This window comes from Dreissena polymorpha, chromosome 3 (genome assembly GCF_020536995.1).
Source record: "Dreissena polymorpha isolate Duluth1 chromosome 3, UMN_Dpol_1.0, whole genome shotgun sequence".
Lineage (NCBI taxonomy): Eukaryota > Metazoa > Mollusca > Bivalvia > Myida > Dreissenidae > Dreissena > Dreissena polymorpha.
Genome location: NC_068357.1, coordinates 36,376,909 through 36,386,720, shown reverse-complemented (window position 1 = coordinate 36,386,720; position 9,812 = coordinate 36,376,909). Strand labels below are relative to the sequence as shown.

Below are 9,812 nucleotides of genomic sequence, written 5' to 3'. Positions count from 1 at the left end.
CATCTTGCGTTGAAATTGTAGCTGTTGCTATAAGGAACACTGATTGTTTAGGTGTTAACTTTATTTTACGAAATACTTTACGAAATTTTCGTTGATTTTGAGCGTTATAGAGACTTTAACATCATGCTTTAGCTTACCAACACTTCTCAGATTCAGTAAGTAAAAACGTGGCTGATACAAGTATGCCTGAACAAATGTATGCGATTAAAGACCCAACTATTCGTGAAAAAAATGAGCACGGTATAATTAAGCCAATAATATCTACTAAGGTAAAGACTGGGTTAGATATAAAGGGAAAAAGTCGTGGCTTTAGAACTTAAGGATGTTCGATCGTTTTGTGAAAATTTTCAAAATATCCGGAATGCTATAATTTTTTGTATGGTGATTAATGAATCTGTATCTGAAATTAATATAAAATAAAAAAGAGAGGTCACCGTGAATAATTTTGAGATAACGAAGGTTTTTAAATGCCATGTGCGTTTGAAAAAAGGTCATTTTTGCGGGGCATAAATTTGGGGGTACGGTAAAATGTTTTTGTGTAATACATTTAAAATGGCATAATAGTATTGAGATTGCATTAGATTAGCAACTGTAACATGTGTATTATCATATTGAACAGTTTTAAAACCAAAAATTATGGAAATCGTAAAAAATAATGAGAAATAAGTATGACTAGTTTTTTGTTTGTTTTGAATTTTTTATTGCACAGTTCAAAATAGAGAACATGCAATACAGATACATATTTATGTTGATGTAATATTCATATTCATTTGAAGTTCTCAATAATTAAAGGAAACTAGCTAAGCATTAAAATGAAGTAAAGAAATTGATAGGTCACCGTGGATTTTTTTTTGCTATAGAAATTTTAATATGGACTTAATTTCAAAAATACAATGACTAACATTGTAATAGTAATTAAAACATATCTATATAATAACTGCTCCATAACAATTAAATTATCAACTGAAATGTGATACACGTAGAAATATTTATAATGTATATTGTTATGAACATATTTCAGATGTAACAACTGAAAAAACAATGTTGATGTTCAAATAAACATCTTAAATTACCCCACCCACCTGTTACCCATGTTGTTGGTTGTAAATTGAACATATGTACTAGGTATTTTAAAATTATTTTTAGAACTGTGTGATGTGTATTTAAAGACAAGAGGCCATGATGGCCCTGTATCGCTCCACTGCTGAAAAAAAGACTGAAACAAATATTCTCCGCATGTGCAGATACTTAAATATAGGCCCTATTTAAGCACATGTACAATTTTGTGACCACCTGGGCTGGGTCAAATTTAACTCCAGGGGCATAATTTGAGCAAACTTTGTAGAGGACTACTATATCTCACTCCATACAAAATGTGGTGGCCCTAAGTCTTAGATGTAGAGTTAAGGACAAGAATATTTTTAAAGTTTTCACAAAATAAGCAAGATACAAGCGTATATAATGTTCAATTTTGTGACCCGCGGGTCAGGGTCAAATTTGACCCAAAGTAACAAACTTGGTAGATGACTTTAAGATGTTCCTGCATACCAAATTTGGTAGCCATAGTCAGAATGGTTTTCGACAAGATTTTTAAAGATTTCACAAAATAGGCGCTTTATAAGCGTTTATTAAATTTTGTGACCCCCCGCGGCAGGGTCAAAGTTGACCCCAGAGGCATTATTTGAACAAATTTGGTAAAGGTTTATAAGATGTCACTACATACCAAATTTGGTAGCCCTAGGCCCAATAGATATGGACAATGTTCAGTTTTGTAACCCCCGGGGCAGTTTCAAATTTAACCCAAGGGGCATAATTTGAACAAACTTGGTAGAGAACTATTACATGTCACTACATACCAAATTTGGTAGCCCTATGCCATACTAATATGAACAAGAAGATTTTTAAAGTTTTCACAAAAAATGCCTAATATAAGCATATGTTCAATTTTGTGACCCTCAGGGCAGGGTCAAACTTGACCCTAGGGGCATAATTTGAACAAACTTGGTAGAGGACTATAAGATGCCACTACATACCAAATTTGGAAGCCCAAGGCCCAATGGTTATGGACGAAAAAATATGTGAAGTTTTCACAAAATAGACCCTATATAAGCATATGTTCAATTTTGTGACCCCGCGGCAGGTTCAAATTTGACCCCAGGGGCATAATTTGAACAATGTTGAAAGAGGAACATTCCTAAGAAATTTCATCACAATTGGACCAGTAGTTTAGGAGAAGAAGATGTTTAAAGGAAACGTTCAGGCACGCACGCACGACGGACACAGAATCATAACATAAGCCCCGCTGGCCTTTGGTTTAATGCACTGCCAAAAATATCTTACAACCTAGGTGAAACATGAGAAATACAACTGACATAAGAATCACAACTATGTTCGTCATCGAGAAGGAAAAACAATTATGTAACAGCTATTAGATTTCATAGCTTATCTATATACAAGATGCAAATTACAATTGGTTAGATGCCAGGCAACAAATAACTCGCTATTGTACATATTATTTTCTCTGATTTTGTTACTCTGATTTGTCCGTTTGTAACCTCTGACAGGGGGCTCCTCAAACCACTCAGTCCGTTTCTTTTTGATACAGGACTCAAATGTTTAAGTTGAAATCCACTTCCTGCAACTTTCCTTGCAACACCTTGACTTATAACTTTTGTATCAATTATGGTTTGTAAAGATTTGATGTTGGAAGCAACATTTAGTTACACATTGTATGTTAACACTGCTCGGTAAAAGCTGAATGAATATTTGTTAACAATTTTTGGTCAAGAGGAACAGAGTTCACTCACTTTTGTAAAGCTAAAATATCCTGTATAGCGCCATGTGCCATGTATAATTCACCAATGACGTCTTTAACTAAATGTTCCCGCTTATATGATTTCATATTTGGTAATATTTCCTTTAACATTTTTAAGTATCTAAAAATCCACAAATATTTTGCTGAAACTCAAACATTTTTCAACAAGTATGGATAGCACGGAGCAACACTTTACAATCAAAAGACTCTATATTATGCCCAACTGAAATAATTGGTGAACATTTCTGTAAGAATGTTATAAAACTTGTCAATGCAGATTTGATGGGGACAGCTGTTACTGTTTGTCTCTTGACAAGCATAGAGTCGCTAACAACTGTCACTCCAGTTATTTCAGACGCTCGCAAGGAAATCTTCTTCTCATGAATCACATATGTTGAAAATTGACCAGTTGAATGCACTGCAGCTATCTGAATTATGTGAGAAGTGTGCTCTGAAAAAACAAAACAAAAATTTTAAATAGAAATTGCACAAAATCCATTTTAGCCCCGTTAATCACAGAGCCCTGGGTCGCTCCCCCAAGTACAATGTAAACTTCTTAAAATACATTTGAAGTGTTTACAATAAATATAAAAGGGAAAAACATTGCCCCCACCAGGACAGGACTTTTTTTTAAGCTTAATGTGAACAATCGTAGAAGAGGTTCCTTCACATTCATTCTCTATGCATTGTGGTTTAAGAGAATTTTCAGTTGAAGGGTTATTGATCGGAAACAATTTTCACACTTATTGTGACCTTTGACTAAGTGACCATAATTTAAATGGGGGTTATATACTGTCCAATCCCTATGCACATGGAGAGTAAAAAGCCAATCAGTGAAAAAGTTGACAAATTATTGATCGGAAACTTAATGATCTACCCACAGACAAACATCCAGCAAAACAATATTAACTCTCTCTTCCAAGGGGGGCATAATAACTGTTATTATGAAAATTGAAACGCTCTTTTCTTCCATTCATGGATATATCAAAGTAAGTTGTTGGCATCTAATGATCTTATGTATTCATAAATCTGAAGAAGCGAAGAGAAGAGTGTTTAAATTCTTAAATGATGCACAATAATGTACTAAAGCCAGTTGTGGGTAATGTAACATTGCATCATCTAAGTGGTATTTACTATCATTTTATCAATAAAGATTAAGAATGATGTATTATATGAAAGCAAAATGAGAAATTAGTCTGAACATAACTCTTGTTGCAATTCAATCATATGCTAGGTTGACCAACAATTAACACGATATCTCTTACACATTGAGTTACTCAGCAGTAGCAGGTTGAATTATGTTATACATGTAAGTAAATATGTATATTTTTTAATAGAAGTTCAACTTTGGAGATTTAGAGTACCTAAATACCTGAATTGGACCAAGATAAACTTCTGTATGTGCAACACTGTGAATAAGGAATATGTTAAAAATAAACTTTACCTAACCCTCTTGTTTCCAAATCAAAGAAAACAAATTCCTTCCCAGTAGTGTCTAGCCCTGCTGGACCAGGCTTGGGTATAGGTGGGGGGATAGTTGTAACTTCAACGTCTTGGTCCTCTATGTTTGAACTGTATGTTGGTCCCGCTCTTACTTCTTGCACTGTCCTTTGAATGCCTGAACAGAAAAACAGAATTTCAAATTGGAAAATTTGCTTGCACCTTCTTGGGTTATCTCTGATTTTTATTTAAAGAAATGATTACACAGCACATTAATGCTTTTACAATAATCAATTTACAAACATTAGCATATGCTTTTAAATGTTACTACTACTTTGCATATATAATTGATGGATCTATTGATACAATCTACAACAAGAAATGTGTCCACACGACACGGATGCCCCAAACTCCAACTTTGTAACTATATAAAAAAATAATCCATACAATTGTAAGAAACCCAGTTTGGTGAAGATTGGATGAAAACTACTTGAATTAGAGAGCAGGCACGAAAAGTGTGAGGGACTGACCTACCAACGGACAGTCACAGTGCGAAAACTATGTCGCCAATTGGGGGCATACAAATGAAGAATACTGTGTTTTAAATATAAAATGCCCATAATTAAAAATACCGTTCGAGTTTTAAGTCTTATGCGTCACTGTTTTGCTGCACGAGTAACAGCTATAGCCTTTCTTTTTTTGTGCTGAAGGTCATGGAGAAGGGCCAGTTTCGATGTGAAAGTCCCAGGTGAAACACCCAGTTTTTGATTTACCTGAAACAGATTGCAGTAAATGACAGAACAGTTGACAATGCACAATGCTAGAATATGCTTATGCGGAATAAAATAATATGAAATAATGTCACTAATTTACAAAAGTTACAACATTTTATACGACCTAGTGATCTACATACACACAAATAATAATTAATGCAAGCCCTTTATTTTCAAAACCAATACGTATTTGACAAATTGAGAATATTAATGTTTTGTAAACTTGTAAAATTTCATATTTATTACCGGTATTAATAACTAGGACTGCAGGAAGAAAATAAACTTATTTCACTTTTAAATATACATGTTTAACTAAGGACAACCATTCACATTCTACTGTAATTGTGTTTACTGGCAGTAAATCAGACAAAATATGAAGGAAAAATATAGCAAGTACAATATAAAAAATGTATGCATGTAGACTACACGCGAATTACTTAGAGATAACTATCTGAATGTATTCAAAAGTATCAGTAATTGTGACAATAAATCATGATATAATGCACCAATGTACCAAAAAGACAAAGAAGTCTTACCCAAATGCAAGCTTTGTGATCATGTCATAAACTCTGCCATGTTTCCGTCCAGTAGCCGCATTATTTACTGCACCACAATTGCTAAACTGTATGTCCAAAACACATGCCTGTCTGAAATCCATGTTTTCTACAGTGTTAAGTAAATTCATGGGCACTTGACAAGCACTGCATGCTAAAAGCGATTCGGTCAATGTGTCGAGTTCAACGACACGTCTACCAATTTTATATCCAACTAGCATCGCTGTTGTCACATGTGGTCACGCTTACCGACGAACCGATAGAAAAATCGTCAAAAAAACAGTTGTCATACCGGAAATCCTGATTGTCGGTGGAAATAGTCTTTCTATTGAAATCCACATTGTTCTTTTGAACGTTGTTGTTTTAAATACCTTTTAAGTTTCGTTTTGTATTCCGAATTATATCCAAATTAGACATTTTAAATGAAAATTATTAAGCCAAGTATCTGATTCTCATTGTTGACAAATTATCGTTTCGTTATCAATAGACGCTTGCATTTGCACAGAAAATAACATCTACAGCGCAAGCAAGCGTTTCATCGATGTCGATCACGAAGTGACGTCAAGCAATCGAACGCTTGGTTTCAATGCAGTAAATCTCGAAAATATGTAAATGCCGAAAATTTGAAGGCGCATTATCAAAACAGTAAAACTAGAATTTACACTCGTTTATTCCAACCTAATATTTTGAAACCGTGAAAATATATAAAGGTTTTTAATTTTACGATATAGTGAATCAATTACCGTAAAGTGGAAACGATCGAACATCCTTAAATGGACTGATCAGCTTGCAGACGAACTGCATGGACCTGTTGTTAAACGTTTTAAAAGAAAAGTCGTCGTTGATGGCATTGATAAAATATGGGCTGCTGATTTAGTAGACATGCAAGCTATTGCTTAGTTAAATGGTGGTGTAAAATACTTTCTAACAATTATAGATGTGATTCAAAATATGGGTGGACTGTTCCATAAAAGAGTAAAGCTTGAGTTGAGGTTGCTCAAGCATTTAACAAAATATGTTTGAAAAGGCGACCTGACAAGTTGTAGATTGAAAAAGGAAAATATTTTAACAATGCAAATGTTAAGCGATTTGGAGTCCAGTTGTATTCAACAGAAAACGAAGAAACAAGTTATGTGGTAAAGCTGTGGAACAGAACAATGAAGGAAAAATTGTTCAAATGGGACTGTGTTAAATTGTAATTTATTGATAAAAATATGTTACAATAACACAAAATAGGCAAGAACAATTTCACATTGAAGACGATTTTCATAAAATGCAGCAAAGACAAATTAGCGACCCGAGCCGATTGTGACGAAGATATTACGTACATATTTTTCTACAATAACCGAAGCATTCGTCTTTTTATTAGGATCGGAGTTAGTGTTCGCGTGTCCTATGAATAGATATCGTTGCAGGAAATTAAAATGATCCGTAAAACTAAATTTAGATTTACAAAGTACATTCATGATATACAAACTGGCGAATTCGACTGTACAGACATTTTCGATTTCAGAATTAACTATCTGGCTTATTTCGCATTTTTCGACACATGTTCTCTGTGACTTTTATTTATTTACACAAGTGTCACAAGTTTAATATTCAGATCCAGCAACGTATAAAATCACTGATTATAATGGTGAGGAAAGACACGGGAACGTTTTATGAAAAGGAACTACAAAAGACGAGTCAAAAAGTATAGAGAATCGAAAAAGTCATTCGTAAACGCGGAGACAAGACGCTAGAGAAGTGGATCGGTGATCCCTTGTCGTTCAATTCATGGGTTGACAATAAAAGCCTTATAGACTTGTAAAAGTCATTTTCATACCTAGATAAGGGTTTGGAAAGTATGCGTATTCCTTTTTAAAATAAAAAACTGGAGGATTAAAAACAAAACAGTTTTTAACAACAACAAAAATACTATTCACATTATGCGAAATACGGTTAAGATGCAACCATAATTATTGATGAATGTATGGTTTATTTGAAACCATTAATTCAAGTTTTGCATTTTCATGATTTTTCGTGAATTATGGCTAAAGTGTGACTATAATTACTTGGGGACTTGTGGTTGATTGTATTGTTGAATCCAAATTGAGCCAGCCGCTTAAATGTCGAGGAGTATTCATAATTTTTAATGAAATTGTGGTTGAAATCACGGTTGAAATCGAAATGCGCAAGCCGCCCAATTTTCCTCCTACTTGTATATCTATTTGCCCAGAATGGCAGTAGACCTGATAATATCTATAACTAAATCTAAAAACAAGAGGTTCCTATAAAAGAAAATAGCATGTTCATTATTGTGGGTAGCCAAACTGCTCATATCATTCCTTTTATCTTCCTTCTCAATTTTTAATTATTGCGTCCTCATGTTCGCATTACGTCCTTCCCATTGATTCATTATTCCATCTCACCTCCTCCTCACCCCACTTCCCTTCATCTTTTTTGTCAGGTAATCCGATCTTCCACCTAATCCCTCCTCGTGGCCTGTTCATTGCATCCTTATTTTCTCAAATTTACACGGATATGTTTTGTGTGAAAAAGCCATAGAGATGGTCTATTATTATCATACATGATTTTCTCACTGATCTATCCTCCATCCCATTTATTATGTTATTGCATTTTTTTATTATTCTGTTTTATTTTTTATATTTCAGTTGAAACCGTGTAGGCAGCGACCTAAATGGCCTTACGGAAGATATAACAAATAAAAGGAGTTAATATGTCATATATAGCTAAATGTGTGTTCAAAATCATCCGCTGTATCTGAATGAGTGGAATATTATCATGATTAATATCCGACAAGGTAAATGTTAACAAGTTTTAGCTAGTGTCACCAGCCAATGTGTTCAAGGTCATCTGCAGTATCTATTAAGATGACCTTTATCATGATAAATACCTGCGGTTCGTTATACGCTAGTATTCTTAAGAGCTTAAACCCCATACGTGATATAACGCTCTAAGGATTTTGCTTTGCCTTGACTTCATTGCTTTCGAGCTTCCTGTTACCACATAATTTTTCCGATTTACGATATTCTTTTTAGATATAGAGAATAACAAATTACTGCCTAATCTTTTTGTAATATATCAGGCAAGGCTTAGAATAATATAACGGCGAGGCTTGCCGAGCCGTTATTTTATTCGTGCCTATCATGATATATTACAAAAAGATCAGGCAGTAACCTGTTTTTTCTGTTTATCATACCTCTACGTCCCTGATTTGAAAGAAATAATGAAAAAAATCGCTAAAAAGCAGCAGTTTTAGCGAGAAACAGTATGACTTTTGTCGTTAGACGTGTTGATAATGACGTTATGGGCACGCGCGCTTAATATTTGTAAAAATGTTTTTTGCTGTTTGTGTTGCATTTTGTGTTTAAAATATATTACATATTGGTATCAAATTGTTTGATTTGTTGAATCTTATTCGATTTTACTAAAAATGATTACTTTACAGTTGATTCCGAGTAATATGACCATCCTCCACACATGACTTATATAAGAACTTCTTGTTGACCATGATATAAAAAATATATCAGGCAACGCTATATCAGGCAAATATCAATGCAGTGGTATGATAAAAGTCCGTCTGCGAGCGCGTTCTTTCTTTACCTAATTCAACTGGTATAATGATTTATTTGATTTGATATGAAGATCATAATGCTTAGTGAAGTTAAACTGTTTGTTAAATTTCAACGAAATCGAAATGAAAAACATTCTTTTAAAATGTGACGACATAACTCCCCCCTCCTCGAAAATAATAGTGTCAATTGTATGTATAGAGTCGCCTTTGTGTGTGTAAACGTTGCTTGAAATTCATTTTTTTGTCTTATCAAAATCAATAAAATATATTTGTTGTCACTTAAATTATACTTTAATGTTTTTGAACGAGTAACACGTCAGCGTCATCATGGTCGAACAAGTGACGCCTAGAATACTGCTCTAATTGGTGTTATAACATGTTGATAACGTAATTGCCTTGCGTCATCTTCACATTGCGATCCGGCTATAGTTACACAATCTGGTCAAATATTGGTCATGTGTTCATACTAGATTATGATCTAATAACATTAACAAATTTAACAGAAACACGTCGACCCTTAGTTTAACTGAAAGAACACAAGTCAAAAGTGCCTTTTTTATTTGCGATACTTTTGTACAAATTAAATTAAATAAATCAATAAATAAATTATATAATATAATACATTAAATGCTTATTTAAAGAACAGTGCAGTT

General features: G+C 33.8%; 1 long non-coding RNA gene across 2 annotated transcripts; it reads right to left on the bottom strand.

Moving 5' to 3' along the window:
* Window positions 1–506: 506 nt before the first annotated feature.
* Window positions 507–6,176, bottom strand: LOC127873750 (uncharacterized). Of its 2 annotated transcripts, XR_008046368.1 has the most exons (5): window positions 5,954–6,176; window positions 5,565–5,826; window positions 4,888–5,028; window positions 4,260–4,433; window positions 507–3,266 (listed from the first exon to the last, which is right to left on the bottom strand). It is a non-coding gene; the product is annotated as an uncharacterized LOC127873750 (long non-coding RNA). The 2 variants fall into 2 exon arrangements; XR_008046367.1 differs by having other exon boundaries at window positions 5,565–6,146.
* Window positions 6,177–9,812: the final 3,636 nt, after the last annotated feature.